The following is a 19,019-nucleotide window of genomic DNA, read 5'->3' on the forward strand; positions in this document are numbered from 1 at the left end:
CTTCCAGACCTGACCTGATGGCCAGGGGCGTAGCTTTCGATCTGCTCCAGGTGGCCGAGAGAATTGGCCCGCAGAGCGAAGCCGCCGAAGACGAAGATCTGTCCGGGGAGAAAAGTTTCACCCTGGACCGTATCGTTGTTGATGATCAAAGGAGCCATCGGGCCTAAAGGCGACGACACAGAGGAACTCTCAATGAAAGCACCAATGTTGGTGTCAAAACCGGCGGATCTCGGGTAGGGGGTCCCGAACTGTGCGTCAGGGCCGGATGGTAACAGGAGACAAGGGACAAGATGTTTTTTTACCCAGGTTCGGGCCCTCTCGATGGAGGTAATACCCTACTCCTGCTTGATTAATATTGATGATATGGGTAGTACAAGAGTAGATCTACCACGAGATCAAGGAGGCTAAACCCTAGAAGCTAGCCTATGGTATGATTGTTGTGTATGGAGTTGATTGCCTACGGACTACAACCCTCCGGTTTATATAGACACCGGAAAGGGTTAGGGTTACATAAAGTCGGTTACAATGGTAGGAGATCTTGAATATCCGCATCGCCAAGCTTGCCTTCCACGCCAAGGAAAGTCCCATCCGGACACGGGACAAAGTCCTCAATCTTGTATCTTCATAGTCCAGGAGTCCGGCTAAAGGTATAGTCCGGCTATCCGAACACCCCCTAATCCAGGACTCCCTCACTCCCCTCTACCCTGCTACAATGAGGATAGACAACTCTTCGCAATGGCAACAAATATAACAATCGAAGACGGACGAACGGCAAATTTCTGGAATGACCACTGGCTGCATGGATCGTGCCCAAACACGATTGCCCCATCACTATTCTAGATCTCGACGCGAAAGAACCGCTCAGTCTAGGATGCTCTGAAGAATGAGATGTGGTTGCATGACTGTCGGTGTCAAAACCGGTGGATCTCGGGTAGGGGGTCCCGAACTGTGCGTCTAGGATCGATGGTAACAGGAGGCAGGGGACACGATGTTTACCCAGGTTCGGGCCCTCTTGATGGAGGTAATACCCTACGTCCTGCTTGATTGATATTAATGATATGAGTATTACAAGAGTTGACCTACCACGAGATCGCAGGGGCTAAAACCCTAGAAGCTAGCCTATGGTATGATTGTTGTATATCTCTATCGACTAGCCTGGCCTCGGTTTATATAATGCACCAGAGGCCTAGGATAACAAGAGTCCTAACCGAATACGCCGGTGGGGTGGAGTCCTTGTCTTGACCACCAAGTCTTGTGGAATCTTCCTTGTATGCTGCAACTGTCCGAACTGGCCCATGAGTATGCGGCCATGGGGGTCCTCGGCCCAATCCAACTGATCGGGAGACGATGTGATGAGTACCCCTAGTCCAGGACACCGTCAGTAGCCCCCTGAACCGGTCTTCAAGTTAGGGACACTCCTCGATTCTTCCAAACTATTCTTCATCTTCGGTTGACGGTCTTGAAAACTGGTTCAACAAATCTTCTCATCTTCGATCTTGAGGATCGCCAAAATGCATTCGGTGAGTTTACACGTTGGGTATCCGAGGAGCCCCTTTAAGTTTCCGGCCTTTATCAATGCCTTGTTATTTTTATGCCACACCTCGGGTTTGAAGTTGTTCCCGGGAGGCAGTGTCCTCTTGCATCCGAGCTCTAAGGCCGGACTACATTCGAGGTATCTTTTGCGGCCGAGCACCAATGCCGGACCGCTTCCGAGCTCCAACACCGGAATGTATCCGAGCTCCAACGCCGGACTATGTCCAAGCTCCAACGCCGGACTGTATCCGAGCTCCAACGCCGGACTATATCCTAGCTCCAACGTCGGACAGTGTCCCAGCTCCAACGCTGGACTATATCTGAGGTGTCATATCACCTTGGTTCAAAAAAGTTGAAGGAGTTTAGCCGAGCTTAATGCCGAAAATGCCCTCTATGGAGCCAGCCACTAGCGCCCGAGCTTTATGCCGGGCTGCTTCCGAGGTGGTGCACCACCCCGATTGTGGGCCGATTTTTTGTCAATATTTTTTTATTGCAATATATTCTCTGCTGAGATATATGGCCAGTAGCCCTCAAGGTGTGTATCGGTCTAAAACCTGAGATGCACCTGAAGATGACGTAAGACCGCTGATCCCAGTAGCCGCTGAGACTCAGGTTGATTTGCAAAATTGGCCTGAGGATCAAGTCCTAGCTCGGCAGAATACTTCGGGACACAAAAAGCGGCGTGCTTAGTCCTCGAGACTCAGGTTGGGTGCGGCCGACCAACTTGAGGATCAAAATCTCCTCGGCAACTGTATTGCACTTAAAATTTTCTGCATTGAACATGCAATGCAGTAGCCCCCGAGACACTGGTCGGGTGGCAACACTAGATCAGGGGATCGATGTGCCCCTTTAATAGTTGTAAATAATAAGGCCGAAGCCCAGTAGCCCCAGAGCCTTAATGCGGGCACGGGTGGCCAAATTAAGGATCGATATCCATAGTAAAATCACAAATTATGTGTAATGACTCTATGTATCCAAGTACTTTACGTCATTAATGCTTGGATCCACATTGTACAAAACTTTGTTGACCGACCATCGGCTTCCACCTCCTCGGCTAGTAGCCGAGGAGTGTTTGCCCTACTTTATAAAGCCTTTATGAGGGTAAAGATTTATGACAAACAAGGCAATCTGGCCATACGGTTTTATGAACAAAGGTACGCAGAGAGATATGTTATATTACTATTTAACATAAGAAATGTCTTCCAAAGAAAATAGTCCCGCTATCGGTTCCTTTCTTTGGGTTGTCATGCTAAGCATGATCATGCAGCCTCAGCTCTAATGTAAGAGCATAATATCGAGGATTTAGTTTGGGAGACCAGTTAATAGCCCCCGGTAGTGTTCGGCGACAGTCGAGGTCAAGTCGTAAACACTTCGGCCATTGTTATGAATGACCCGTCATTTAACACTGTCATCGAATTGCTGACCAGTTTACGCTTATTGTGACAGTCAGTTTTTGGCTTTCTCCACTGAGGTGCTTAACCATGTGAGCTGGAAGCACAATCGCAGTGGTTCTCCCTTTGCACACCTAGCCGAACAAAGCGGAACATAGGAGGCAAGCGCAGGAGCCGGGCAACCCAACTATTGACCGAAGACACAATTCGAAACCAATGCATATATAGTGAGATCTGAGAATGTTTTTGCCGAATCTATAAAGGTGTCCGACATTGCACTGCGAGACTTGTGCTGAAAACACACAAATAGTTTAAAAGTGCCATAAGCTTGGAAAACCAAAAAAACGTCAGTAAAAACTTGACGTCCGAACAAGATCAAGTGTTCGGTGCCAATTCGAAAATTGGACTTTAGAAGAAAGAAAAAAGTGCTTCTGTCGTGGTTTAACATGACACATCCTATCTCAAGATTTCAAGCGGGTCAGCCTACGGCTTCAACCTCCTATCCCGAAGGTGGAGTACTTCTCGTTAGACCTGTTTAGCGAACTAAACTCGAGCGGTCACTAGAGAGAAAAATGGGTTATCTGGCTATTGACCACACACTCACGTTGAAAAAGGAGCGATAGAAAAAGACTTTGCAATGACCAAGAAGAAAACACATTTACTATAAAATAGCTCATATAAATTTTAAGAGCCCCCAAGTGACTTGGGTAAAAGATTTTATGTATAATGATTGTATGTACCGAAGTACTTATATCATATCTTTGTTCAACCGAACTTTAAACGCGTCTTAACCGACCGTCGGCTTCTCCCTCTTCGGTCATGGACCGAAAAGTGTTATGTACTCCACCTGTCGAGAATATCGACAGTGTTTCCGATAACCAGGCAACCGGGCCATAAGGCTGTAATAGACAAAGCGCGCTCAGGGAACTTATGCTATATTACAAACGAAGTGTAAGAAGCATCTTCGAAGAAAATAGTACCCCCACCTATACCTTTCTTCGGTGATCATTATTACTATGAGACTTGTGCAATAGATTTTTTGTACTCATGAGTTCCGTTGTGTGCCGACCATGATTGAAAACAATAAGAGTACTAGCTTTCGGCTTCACCCAGTCTGAGGTCAGAGCTCGGAGGACCCGGTCGTGACAATCGCAGAGGTGCTCCCTTTACTCCCTAGCCGAACAATCGGGAACGTAGGGGTAAGCACAAGAGCCAGGCAACCCAGCTTGCAAATCGCTTAAGTCAATATGGTGCATATTATGGCATAATACACGAACAAGGAACGAAGTCGTACAAGTATAATCATATGCAAGAGGAAAAGCTTCATAAAGGAAGCCCCCAAATAAACGGGGTATTTGAATATGTGTGTTACAAACAAAGTTTGGACAAGGAAATTTTTTACAAGCAACTTTTTCCCAAAAAGTTATAATGCTTAGTCGAACCGAACACAAGTTAAAAATTAAAACTTTGAGCATGAAAGCGACTTAGCTGGTTAATGTGTTCGGCATTGATGACGCGGTCCGAGCTTGATGCGGGACAAGGTTCCATCCCCCAAGCCGGTCCCGAGGTGGCGGAGCGGAGAGCTCGACACGCCGAAGTGGTGATATAGCACGGTCAATGCAGACTGGCAGAGTGATGCCGAAGTCCCCAAATCATTTTCCTGTGCACAAAAAGTAGTGCAAACCGGAGATAATAGTAATAATAATAATTTAAAAAAATCGTTGCATAATAAATAATTTATGCAAAGTGAGTAATAAAAGAAATATGGTCTGGCGCCGAAGTCAATGTCGATGCAGGGCGTCGGCGCGATGCGGTAAAGGCGTGGCAAAGCCTGAATTCACAGGTCGGTCCAAGTTCCGGATGCGACGTTCGCCGGACTATGTACGGAAACTGACCAAACCACCACGCGACCGTCGTTAATGCGGCCATCATTTGATAGACCTGTGTACAGATGATGGACAAACCAGAGTAATAATTTCTTGGGAAAAATAAACCCAAACAAGCAAAAAAAATACTAGGATTAATAGCACCTGGTTTATTTGTTGTAGCAATCCGAAGAAAGGTGATTCCCAAAATTGGGACTCAATCCGCACACCCATTGCATGAATGGCGATAAAGCGACGGTATGGCGATGCTGGCAAAGGTTGGCTTGCCGATGCGAAGCCCTCGGTCTAGCTAACATGACAGAGCTGGTCGGCTAGTGACGCCGATGTCTCCGGAGTAGGTTGATGAAGAGATGGCGAAGCCCCCGGTCCAGCCGAGATGTCAAAGTCTCGATGTCAGCCGATGAGTCAAAGTAGGTCGGCGTGATGGACACCAGCTTGAAGAAGCGATAGTGCGGCCCTGCCGATGCAGGTCGTGACGTGGTCGATGCCGGCTTGATGAAGTGACCGTGCAGCGATGCCGGTATGCCCGCTCCATGTAATCCGTGGGGCGGCGATGTTGGTGATGATTTATCCTTCATGATGCCAAACTCTTGTTCGGCTTGCCGAGATGATGATTGAAGGAATTGAGCTCGGCTCAATAAAGCGGTGACGTGTGTAGCGCAGGTCGGCAACCGTGGAGCAATACCACCGGACTGGTTTGACACCAGCGTGATGGTGAAGATTACCTCGAAGGAGGCTTAAAATTTTATGGGTACGTGTTTAAAAACAACGCACAATACCATAGAAGAAAATTCCTTAAAAAAGGTTGTCTGATATCATGTTCATAAAGAAACATGAATTCGGGTTGGATCTGTATTCGCGCAGAAAACAGATCCGAAAATTGGTCCATTCATTGGAAGTTTCCTGAAGTTTGAACCGTTGGATCTAGCGGAAATTTGGAGGGGTGGTAGATATGGGATTTTCGCAGTAGACGAACGGTTGGATCTTCCAAAGGACCTCCGAGCTGGGCTCTGGAGACCACGCCCTACACTCGTCCAGATTCTCGTCCAGATTTGACAGGGCTCCGGTATATCGTAGATTGTCGAAGATTCCTCCATCGGAACTCGACGAAATTTTCCAGGGTTGTTGTAGACTCAATTCCGCACAATTCCACCAAAGGGATCGTCAAAGCGATGCTCTAAGAGGTGGTGGAAGCAGATACAAGTTTCTTGTTCGGAAAAACAGCACGGTCGCCCGAGGGCAATGTTGACGTTGAGCCCCCGAGCTCCATGGATGATTCCTCCATGATCTTGATAGAGATCGGAGTTGATGTTGATGAAGGCCCTCGTCCGAACGTGACGATCGGAGATGGAGCTTGGTCCTCGGTCGAGCCAAGGTGACCAGTCGAGCCGGCGACGAAGATGCTGGCATCGCAGTTGACCTGCAGACGAGCCATGGATCCTTTTGCCGATCACACAGCGAAACTCTCAATGAAAGCACCAATGTCGGTGTCAAAACTGGCGGATCTCGGGTAGGGGGTCCCGAACTGTGCGTCTAGGATCGATGGTAACAGGAGGCAGGGGACACGATGTTTACCCAGGTTCGGGCCCTCTTGATGGAGGTAATACCCTACATCCTGCTTGATTGATATTGATGATATGAGTATTACAAGAGTTGATCTACCACAAGATCGTAGAGGCTAAAACCCTAGAAGCTAGCCTATGGTATGATTGTTGTATATCTCCATCGACTAGCCTGGCCTCGGTTTATATAATGCACCAGAGGCCTAGGATAACAAGAGTCCTAACCGAATACGCCGGTGGGGTGGAGTCCTTGTCTTGACCGCCAAGTCTTGTGGAATCTTCCTTGTATGCGGCAGCTGTCCGAACTGGCCCATGAGTATGCGGCCATGGGGGTCCTTGGCCCAATCCAACTGATCAGGAGATGATGTGATGAGTACCCCCTAGTCCAGGACACTGTCAATGACCTATCTAGGGGACTCTCTGAGCATATGGTCTCGGAGCTCACTGAACTAGCTGCAATGCTCGATAATGTAGAGCTGGTTGAGGGCCAAGCTGACACCATTGCCTGGAGGTTTGAACAAAACAAAGAGTACAACGCTTGCTCGACCTACCGTTTGCAATTCGTCGGTTCGATCCCCATGGATGGTTACAAATTGATCTGGTCCGGATGGGCCCCTGGCAACTGCCGGTTCTTCATGTGGACTGTCATGCTCGGCAGAATTTTGACTGCTGATGCGCTTTTGCGTCGTGGATGGGAAAATGATTAGTTTTGCCCGCTCTGTGAGCGGAGTTTAGAAACCCCATCTCATCTTCTCATCGAGTGCCCCTGGTCCAGAACCATTTGGGAGTCCTTAACCACGCTTGCAGATATGCCTGCTCTCTGCCCGGCAAATTGGACATGCGACACTAAGTTTGCGCGTTGGATTCAGAGATGCCACGACAACACGACGAGGGAAAAGAAAAAGGGACTGCTTTCCTTAGTGCACATGATTGCTTGGGAAATTTGGAAGGAGCTGAATCGACGGATCTTCCAAAAGGAATTCTTGACTCTGGAAAGCTTCAGGCATAAGATTAGGGACAAGATCAGGTTGTGGAATTTGGCAGGTGCTGGGATCCCCTTTGATCCGGGCTAAGCCCCCACCCTCGCTAGCTTCTCTCTTCTTTCTCTTTATTTTCCCTTCTTCTTGCGCTGATTGTCCTGTTTCTGGGACACTTGGACCCCTTTTGTACCTTGTTCTCTCTTCTGATCAATGAATTTGGCAAGCTTTGCCAACATTCAAAAAAAAGAGCCCGCAGGGCCAAGCTGTGGTTCCTAACAACACGTGCTCGACGACCTTGATAGTCTTTCAGAACGAATGTAAAAGCAAAGTAGAAATATAGTACAGATGAACAAGGTCATGAGCATAGCAAGAGAATGTGATATGTCGACTTACGGAGACAATGCAGCATCAGTATGATGCAAAAAGATTGAAATTAAATGGGATTAGAGATTATATTATTAGGAGTCTTAGAAGAGGCTACAACTATTTTATGTACGGTACTCTCTCCGTTTTCTTTTACTACCCATATAAGTTTTGTCCCTAGTCAAACTTTATAATGTTTGACCAACCTTGTACTAAAAATATATAAACATTTGTAGTAGTAAAGATATCGAATATGAAAATTAGTTCCATGATTCATATAATGATATTGATTTGGTACTTTGATTTTCGATATTTTTTCATATATAGTTGGTCAAACTTTATGAAATTTGACTTAGGATAAATCTTATATGCACAGTAAGAAAAACGTAGGAAGTACAATCCTCGAGCGAAGTCTTACTAATTTTGCCGTGCAACGAGTTCAATGGTGGAGGCTGAGGTGGTGCCATTTCGTCCTCCCTGTAGACCGAGGGCATTGATCTCCTTCTGCACGGAGAAGGCCCAGTCCGGCAATCACATTCGATAGCATGTTCTAGGGGCTTGCACTATTATAATGTCGTTTGACCCTAATAGCTTTAAGGGCATCTCCAATGTCCGCAAACGTCTGGGCCGACGCATTCAGATGTTCTTTTGCCTTCAAACATGGTGCCGTAAACGTCTGCGGACGTATTTGCGTGTCCTAATTCCAACAAATCGGCACCAAACCTAGGGGGTGCGGGTGTCGGCACTTCCGCCACATACTTGCCCGACAAGCGGTCCCACTTCAAAACCTCTCATGTGCTACCACTTCACTCTCTGACACGACCGCTCCAACCATCCTTCCGTAAGAGGCTCCACATTCATTGCCGGTCCAGAGCGAATGCGGTCGCTCTTCAACACACCGGGCATTGAAGTGGTATGCCGGTTGAGAGCGCCAACTACGCCGCGTCTGCTCACTCGCTCTCCCCATCGCGTTCGATGCCGACTTAGAACGAGGTGACCAGACTAAGCGACGTGATGTCTTCCTACTTCAATGAAGCCAGATGTTCGTCCGTCCACCTGCTTGGCATTGAACATGTTCGGCGATTGAGAAACTCACTAAGTGCACCCGCATTCAAACCTTTGCTTTGCCTGACCAACGGACGCTATATAAACACGGCCACACACGGCACAAACACCACCACCTCTGCTTCCCTTCCTCCACTTCCATCATCCTCGCTCGCAATCTTCCTTCGACGCAATGATGACCAGCGGTAGCAAGATGTGGAAGCAGCTCTCGACGACACGGAAGCACGAGATGGCGGCCCTTGTTGAGGGATGGTAGGGACGGCGTGCGCAACTCATAGAGGTCAGACTGCCCCGGAGACAATCGGGCGATGACCCTTGCAACCACCCTCGTACTGAGACGGGGGCTGTGCTGGCGGCACTGGTCGCACAAGTTGCGCCACCTACTCAACCCAAGTTCGTCTCATTCTTCACGACTGCCAAGGAAGAGGAAACTGAGGAAGTTGACCTGGTCGCTTCAGAGATCGTGCCATCTGTCAGGACCCCGACTCAATGCCACATAGATCTAGCATGTAACACTTCATATCACTTTGCGGCCTCACGCACGGTATTCCCACGGGTGTCGCCTTACCTTTACCCGGGACCGTTTGCGCCTTTTGGCACACGTATATGACAGTGTCGCTAGCATCCATATGATAAGGAGCCCGGGCTGACATGGCTAGTCGTAAACCCAAAGTGGCACAAACTTACAGGGACAGGCATCCATGACCCAGCATCGAACGTGTCGGTCATCAGCGAGTGAATCCAGGCTGTAGCACTGGGCTAGCAGGACTCCGGTGAACCGGGCTGTAGCGGGCTAACAGGACTCCGGTATTCATCGCGTGACATTTCCCCGAAGGGACAGACATAGGAACGAAGAAGGACACATGCCGGCCAGCCTAAGTGTTCCGGAGCAGTAGCAAGCTACCATGGCTCGGTGGAAACACTAGGAGACATTTCCCGGTAAGAGAGGCTACTAAAGATAAACAACTAGATAGTCAGATCCCACACATACCAAGCATTTCAATAACATACACACAATATGCTCGATATGTGCAATACAACATGGCATCACAAAATGACTCTACGACTCAAGTAGTTTATTCATTAGGCTCCGAGGAGCGAGACATTACAAACATGGGTCTCATGACCCAACAATCAGAGCATACAAGTCAAAGCACAAGCGGAAGCTATCATGTCTGAGTACAGACATCTATAAATGAAAAAGGCTGAGAAGCCTGACTATCTATCAGATCCTGCCGAGGGCACAAGATCGTAGCTGAGGTAACAAGCTAAACGTCGAAGTCCACGCGGAACTACTAGCGAGACTGAAGTCTCTCTGCAAAAACATAAAATAGGCAAACGTGAGTACAAATGTACCCAGCAAGACTTACATCAGAACTAACTACATATGCATCATTATCAACAAGGGGGTGGAGGAGTTTAACTGCAGCAAGCCAGCTTTGACTCGGTGGCTATCCTGAACTACGACTGCAAATAACTCTTTTGAGGTGGCGCACACGAGTCCACATATTCACCATATCAATACACCACTATGGATCCGCTCCCGTCTCCCTACGAGAACGCCATCCATAGCACTCACGCTTATCTTGCGTATTTTAGAGTATCCACTTTCACTTGTCTATGAACTATGCAAGGGGTCCAAGTTTCCATATCCGAGGAATCCGGCTATTCGAATAGATGATGTTAACCCTGCAGGGGTGTACTTCTTCACACACGCTTTCGCCACTTACCGCCCTGTACACGTCTTGTACCTCGGCAACCTTCAAGCGGAAGCCGGGCGAGGGAGTCGGCCACGACCTGACTAACCGAACAAGTCTCTCGTCCAGGTTTATCGCCTATTCGGGTTCCATCCGCAAGGAGATCCGGCCGGGGTGTCGCTCACGGCCCCAAACGATGTGTGCAGGGTTCCCAAGCCCACCAACCGGGTGCCACTTGGTACACCGTGCCACTGTGCCTAGTCTGTCCCAAGCCCACCTATACCGGGTGCCACTTGGTAGACTACTAACACTACCTACAAACACCAGAAACTAGTTGCAACTCCTGGACAGAGATCATGTTGATTAATAAGTCGAGAGGGGTCGAGTTACCGGAACCCAATGTGTGGTAGTAGCTGTCATGGATCACAAACACAGAACTCAGTTCCTGAGGACGGCTGCAATGAGACAACCCACCATGTACTCCTACATGGCCTCTCACCGCTACCTTTACCAAATCGTGTTCACACACTTAGCTCACACACAGTAGGACATGTTCACACGCCTCTGATTCATCCCCGATGAATCAGACCTGACTCAACTCTAAGCAGTAGCAGGCATGACAAACAAGCATGAATGAGTAGGCACATCAGGGCTCAAACAACTCCTACTCATGCTAGTGGGTTTCATCTATTTACTGTGGCAATGACAGGTCATGCAAAGGATAAAGGGTTCAGCTACCGCAGCAAGTAACAATATGATCGTTGTTGTCCTAATGCAGTAAAAGAGAGCAGGAGCGAGAGAGTGGGATTGTATCGGAATGAACAAGGGGGTTTTGCTTGCCTGGCACTTCTGAAGATAACATTGAGTCTTCATCAGTGTCAACGATCACATCATCGGTATCACGTCTATCGAGAGGGGACAATTACCGGCAACACAGAAGAAACACGATCAATGCAATGCACAGTATGATGCATGCTCATGACATGGCAATATGAATGTGTTTTGAGCTAATGCAACTAGCAACAGATTAAATGAAGTTGGTTTGAATACAAGATTCAAATTCAAACTCCATATGTGATTGTTCAAATGCCATTTAATTGATTTGTGCTAAACAGCAGCTATAAGTTGTTCTAACATGCATGAAAATGGTACAGATGGATTCCTTGAATTTTTCTGATAATTTTTCATATATAAATTATTTAATTTGGAGTTACGGTTAATTTTCTATGATTTATTGAAGTTTTAGCTATTTCTGGAATTTCCTGATTATTTATAAAATAAACTAATTTACAGAAAAGGAGTATTGCGTCAGCATGACGCCAGGGTGACGTCAGCAGGTCAAAGGCATCGACCAGGTCAAACCTGACCAGTGGGGTCCACTGGTCAGTGACCCAGTCAACTAACCAAGTTAGTTAGCCCTAACTAACTTAGTTAGCCGGGCAGGGCCCGCATGTCAGTGGCCTATCTAATTAGCTGAGTTAATTAACGCTAACTAATCTAACACTAATCAAGCAGGCGCCTGGCCCACACGTCAGGGGGGTCAAACCCCGGGTCAACTCGCCGGAGTTGACCCGCGGCTCGTCGCCGGCGGAGCCAGAGACGGCGGAGGGGGTCGGAAATCCTCCTCCGGCGACCAAAACAGCGGCAGCGATCATCTACGCGTAGCTGGCGCTCAGCCGCATCCATCTAGGCAAGCGGGAGGGGCTGAGGTCGAACGGGCTCGCCGGAATCGAGCTCGCGGCGGCGGCCGGAGCTCGGGGTTGGTGCGGGTTGGCGCTAGGGGGCACGGCAGGTCGCACGGGTGGGCGCGCTCGGCTCCTGGAAGGGTGCTGAGCATGTTGCCGTGCTCGGGAGTTAGCTACGGTGGCTCTAGCACCGTCTGCGTCATCGCCGGCGGCGAGGAACTGTCGGCTCCGACAGTCGGGGTGGTTAGAAGGCACGGACGGGCACGGGGAGAGAGGGGAAATGGACAGGGGCTCACGAGGGGTCGGGAGAGAAGCTCGGTGGGCTCGGGGAAGCCTCTGCAACGGCGAATTGACGACGGCGATCTCCAGGCACCGGAGATGAAGACGACGACGCTCCGGTCGACTGCAGCCTCCTCTGGTCGCGTGCGTCACGTGTGTAGCTCCACGGGGTCAGGGCGGAGCTCAGGGATGCATAGTGGGAGCGAGGGGGTGGCTGTGGCCCCGGTAAACGGCGTCGGCGACGATGGGCTCCGCTCGACGCGTGAGGGAGAGAGAGCAGAGGAGGGGGAGGAGCGAGGGAGAGCGCGAGGGGTTCCAGGGAGAGTGAGAGAGAGGCCAGGGGTGTCGTGGCGTCTCCAGGCGCATCGAGGAGGGAGGCAACCAGGCAGGAGGTGGCGCACGGCAGCGCGCGCGGCCGACAGGCAGCTGCCTGCCTGCTCTGGCGGGAGGAAGCAGGTGGCTGGCACGGGCCAGCACAGTGCTGGGCCGGCCAGCGGGCTGCCAGGTAAGGTCAGGTAACTCTTCTGCTTTGTTTTATTTTTTTCTATTTCTGTTCTGTTTTATTTAATTGGCACTGAATTTTAATTCAAACAGAATTTGAAAACAGTGCCAAAACTCCCCTGGATATTTTTAAGTCACTTGATGGACTTCTCCACATATACAAAAAATATCTCAGGTCATTTGAAAATATATTCATTATATATTATGAATATAACTCCAAATTCAAATAAAATATTGATTTAAAATCAGAGCCCAATAATTCCTTAGAAATGTCCCAAAATTTTGGTTTGATTTATAACTCTTGCCAAAATTGTCAGAGCTATTTCTAGGGCATTTTGGATTTACTGATTGCAATTTTAGGGTTTCTTGCCCCTCTTTTATTTAGGGTTTTGAGGCTTCTGAATTCCTCAGTTCAGTTTTAAAAATTTAAACATGATGCACACACTAGGCAGCACCAGAAGCTAGGGATGTGACAACTCACCCCCACTAAACAAGAATCTCGTCTCGAGATTCAAGCGTAGAGTAGGATGAAGGGGAAACACAAACTAGTATAATCTTCACGATCCAGGGTGCACTTCAGTTGAGCGTTGATTCATTCACCATCATTGCCTTGAAGTCTTGCCTTGAAAAACCCTGTCAACATGACATGGAGGGAAGAAGGAGACTCTAGAAGGGTCGATCTTCTCGAAGATCGAACAACTCACGGAATGAGACATAGGACCATCTCTCGGGTTGAGACACGAGATACACATCAAGAGGGGTGGAAAGAAACGGATGACGAAGGTTCACTAGGTAGACAACAATTCCACACCTAAGAAGGTGGTAAACGATTGTCAACGTAGCGAGGAGTTGAGTTGCCATGATACCACGACGAAACATCCTGGAGGAGGGTGATTCGTAGATTATTACCTTAAGTGGCAAAAAGAATTACTTTTGATTCAGAGATCATTGAAACTCTTTAAACCAGCCTACGACAATTCTCGAGCGATCGTTTGGAGAGGGTCGGTAGAATGGCATACTCGGACTTGGATGATGTGGATTACCTTGTTGAAGACAACGTAATGGATGAATTTGCTTATCACCGGAAATGGAAGAGACCCATGGTAGAATGGCACATTGGCGGTGCAAGCTGGGAACAAAATGCAAATGCTGGGAATGATTCTGGTAACTGGGGAAGAACCCAACAACAGAGAGTGAATTCACTGTTTGAAAAGATCATAGCATTGTCGAGGAAACGGAGAGGATCCCCAGTTAGTGCCGAAGATAACACCTAGCGCTTGAGCGTGCTCTCAAGAACTTGAGCATTTCCATATTCATCAAGGTTTTACCAACATCCGTGTCAAGGATCCTGGCAACACAACATACCACCATGATGAACAACGATGGACGATGCAGATGCATAGGAAGATAACATCAACTCAGATTTCACCCTAGCAAGGCCAAGGAAACAAAATCTGGATGATCGACCGAGAGACATTTAGCACTCCGCTTCCAATGTTCTCCTTGACGTGCTAGTGTAACCCATTCATAGATATGGTTTGATAACTAGAACATCAAGTAAAGGTCGGACTTCGGAACACAGAAATCCATAGGGCAACTAGGGAGTAATCCTACGAAATCCCTATGGGGAGGTGGCCAACTTCCTCAATCAAGATATTATAATAATAGGTCTTCCGGTTGGGTGTGTTGGCCACGACATCCACTTTACCGGTTATCGAGGGACCAATATTATAGTTCTTGGAAAATGTTCCAACCATCATATCTGCCTGAGATTCAGATCTGATTGGTGTTAGGATATTCCAGACTCATCGAGTCTAGGAAGAAAAATGAAAGTTTGCCACACAATTCGACGAGATGACGTTGCGAGATTCTCGGGGAATGAACTACGATAGCAAGCTCCAAAACATGAGCTGGTTCTGCTACTCACGTGTGAACATGTTGTCTCAGACAAACATGATCACATGGTAGTCTTACAATAAAACACTACCGAGTTCTGGTTGGGAACCATCGCCGTGGATAACAAAGTCCTTGCATAAGTCATATGATTAGCTCTTATGAAGGAACTTCTTCTCCTTGAACAAATCAATCAGTGGCTTGGTGTGCTACAGAATTCATATGGAACGAAGATGATCAGTCTAACAGACCACAGAATACTTTGCACGTGCATGACTGACTTGGGATGATTCCAGAGGAATAAAACAAACTTTCTCGAATTCACGACGGCAACTTACATCAAATGCACGTGAATCAAAGGGAGTCACTTCTTTCATCTAAACATATACCTCAGAGACGGAACTCGAAGGCATTGTTTACAAAGTTTCCAACACTAGCTTAATGTCCAACAGAATCATGGAGAAGATAAGGATGTTGTCGATGGGCTCAATCAACAATTCATCTAGGTTCCCTTTTTAAAAGGAATTCCATAGTTAAGTGAACACGGTGATAGCATTGGTCAGACCAAAAAATATAATGGTGTATGCTCGAGGAAAATCCACGAATAAGACAGCATTACGAACATCGTTGGTTCTGATTTGATTTGACGATAGCCCATACTTAAATCAAAGGTTTGGGTAAGATAATAGATCCAACAATTGTTCACAAGGACCAATTGATGAAGATACCATCTTTCTTCAACACACACACACACACACACACACAAAAAGATATCCCTTAACATGAACTAAGTCAGGCAAGCTTTTATCTTCCAACTCTCCAAGTTGTTGTTTAGCTTGACCAACTAGCTCAGGGGTATCCCACACAGATTCTTGGAGAAGGGGTGGTTTACAAGGAACCAACTTGATCACGAACTCAACATAGCGGTCCGGTGACAACCTGGTGATACTTTCGAGAAGATATTCGGAAAATCACGAACCATCGGTATGTTACTAAGCTCGAGAACAATCTCTCTTTTGAGGGCAAGACGATATGATCAAATGAGTGAGGAATTGACAAGATCCTAACTCATCAATCGAAGGGTGCACCGAAATAAGGACTAGGTAGCACGATCAGTCTTAGAAGGATGATTCAAAAACCAACACGCTAAGAATGAAATTATTGTCCTTTAACTACCAAGCAACGAGGTTGCTAGGAGTATTGATTTCACACATCACAATTCATTTGTCGGTATTCCGGTTGCATCAACACGAGGGCCGAGGAATGACTAATGATGGTGAGAAGTATCACTACGTCAAAATTCATGAGAGTTGGTGCAGTTCTCATGACAATTCTGACATAAAGGGGGTAATACTCCAAGGTAGAACAGAACCAAAAACTGGATTAGCAATTTGATCTGTGGAGCACAACTTCTTTGATCCAATCCTAAATATGGATGAGGTACTGGGGTTTGTTTCTCCAAGTCATTCAGGACAGAATGGCTTGACGGACCACAAGAGTAATAAGCATTGATAACACGAATGCACAATTTACTCCTGACTATCAATTGATAGACGAGGGCCAGAAAACAACTAAAGAGGGACAACTCAAAGGAACATATGATTTTCTGAGTTGTGGATGCATAGATTAGTATGTCGAACCAAGTTCAACATATTTCTTCCGGATAACCCATGCAGAAAGGTAGAACTGGCAGAGTCACAATTTATGAATGGAGAACTCCTCAAGAATAATCCTGTTGTGATATTTCAGTTCAACGAGGAACTTCTGCCATAAGTAGTTCATGGTATTTGGAAGAAGAAGAAGATACCACGGACTTCAAGGACTATCGCAAAGGTTACTAATATCCTAAAGGCGCTAGCAATTACTATCAACATGAAGTAGGTAGAGTGAATCTCGGGTTCAAGAACCCAGGAATGGAATACCTACTACTAAGTAGCATCACGGGATGCTTTCGATAATGACGGCCAGAATCATCACACTGGGGATACAAAAGCATTGCTAAATTGCTAGGTGACTTCCTAAACACCTAAGGTCATAATAATAACTCCAACATAAATGTCAAGGCAATAGAATACCTCAACTCAACAATTAGTGTGATTGAGCTGGCATAAAGGACATCGAAACCAAAGGGAAAGGATTTTGCAAATGCATCAGATTGTTTAGAAACCTGGGATGACTCGGACAGCATAACGGCTGTAAATGCTCAGAAAAGATTTGAGACATTCACAAAATGGTGGCATAACCACTCAGAAGCACAATATCAAGGTTTCGAGATCAACAATTAACATACAGAAGTAGTAGGAACTGACTGAGATTAGAACCATCAATCCTACAAGTCTACGGATTAGTAACACGTGATCCTGATAGAAAGAAGAGATAGCCTAGTTCTTAATCCCCGTAGGAAAGATAAGATGACTCAGATCAGAAGGGCATAAGGTATAAGGAGTAAAAAGAGCCTTACGTTCCATCCCACAATCAATTCCCTTATATAACTAAAGCATTTCTAGACTCAACTTTGACCAGTTTGGCTTGGTAATCCTACAGGCAGTCAAGATCTGATACCAACGCTGTCAGGACCCCGACTCAATGCCACATAGATCTAGCATGTAACACTTCATATCACTTTGCGGCCTCACGCACGGTATTCCCACGGGTGTCGCCTTACCTTTACCCGGGACCGTTTGCGCCTTTTGGCACACGTATATGACAGTGTCGCTAGCATCCATATGATAAGGAGCCCGGGCTGACATGGCTAGTCGTAAACCCAAAGTGGCACAAACCTACAGGGACATGCATCCATGACCCAGCATCGAATGTGTCGGTCATCAGCGAGTGAATCCAGGCTGTAGCACTGGGCTAGCAGGACTCCGGTGAACCGGGCTGTAGCGGGCTAACAGGACTCCGGTATTCATCGCGTGACATTTCCCCGAAGGGACAGACACAGGAACGAAGAAGGACACATGCCGGCCAGCCTAAGTGTTCCGGAGCAGTAGCAAGCTACCATGGCTCGGTGGAAACACTAGGAGACATTTCCCGGTAAGAGAGGCTACTAAAGATAAACAACTAGATAGTCAGATCCCACACATACCAAGCATTTCAATAACATACACACAATATGCTCGATATGTGCAATACAACATGGCATCACAAAATGACTCTATGACTCAAGTAGTTTATTCATTAGGCTCCGAGGAGCGAGACATTACAAACATGGGTCTCATGACCCAACAATCAGAGCATACAAGTCAAAGCACAAGCGGAAGCTATCATGTCTGAGTACAGACATCTATAAATGAAAAAGGCTGAGAAGCCTGACTATCTATCAGATCCTGCCGAGGGCACAAGATCGTAGCTGAGGTAACAAGCTAAACGTCGAAGTCCACGCGGTACTACTAGCGAGACTGAAGTCTCTCTGCAAAAACATAAAATAGGCAAACATGAGTACAAATGTACCCAGCAAGACTTACATCAGAACTAACTACATATGCATCATTATCAACAAGGGGGTGGAGGAGTTTAACTGCAGCAAGCCAGCTTTGACTCGGTGGCTATCCTGAACTACGACTGCAAATAACTCTTTTGAGGTGGTGCACACGAGTCCACATATTCACCATATCAATACACCACTATGGATCCGCTCCCGTCTCCCTACGAGAACGCCATCCATAGCACTCACGCTTATCTTGCGTATTTTAGAGTATCCACTTTCACTTGTCTATGAACTATGCAAGGGGTCCAAGTTTCCATATCCGAGGAATCCGGCTATTCGAATAGATGATGTTAACCCTGCAGGGGTGTACTTCTTCACACACGCTTTCGCCACTTACCGCCCTGTACACGTCTTGTACCTCGGCAACCTTCAAGCGGAAGCCGGGCGAGGGAGTCGGCCACGACCTGACTAACCGAACAAGTCTCTAGTCCAGGTTTATCGCCTATTCGGGTTCCATCCGCAAGGAGATCCGGCCGGGGTGTCGCTCACGGCCCCAAACGATGTGTGCAGGGTTCCCAAGCCCACCAACCGGGTGCCACTTGGTACACCGTGCCACTGTGCCTAGTCTGTCCCAAGCCCACCTGTACCGGGTGCCACTTGGTAGACTACTAACACTACCTACAAACACCAGAAACTAGTTGCAACTCCTGGACAGAGATCATGTTGATTAATAAGTCGAGAGGGGTCGAGTTAC

Source organism: Triticum aestivum, chromosome 7A (assembly GCF_018294505.1).
Source record: "Triticum aestivum cultivar Chinese Spring chromosome 7A, IWGSC CS RefSeq v2.1, whole genome shotgun sequence".
NCBI lineage: Eukaryota > Viridiplantae > Streptophyta > Magnoliopsida > Poales > Poaceae > Triticum > Triticum aestivum.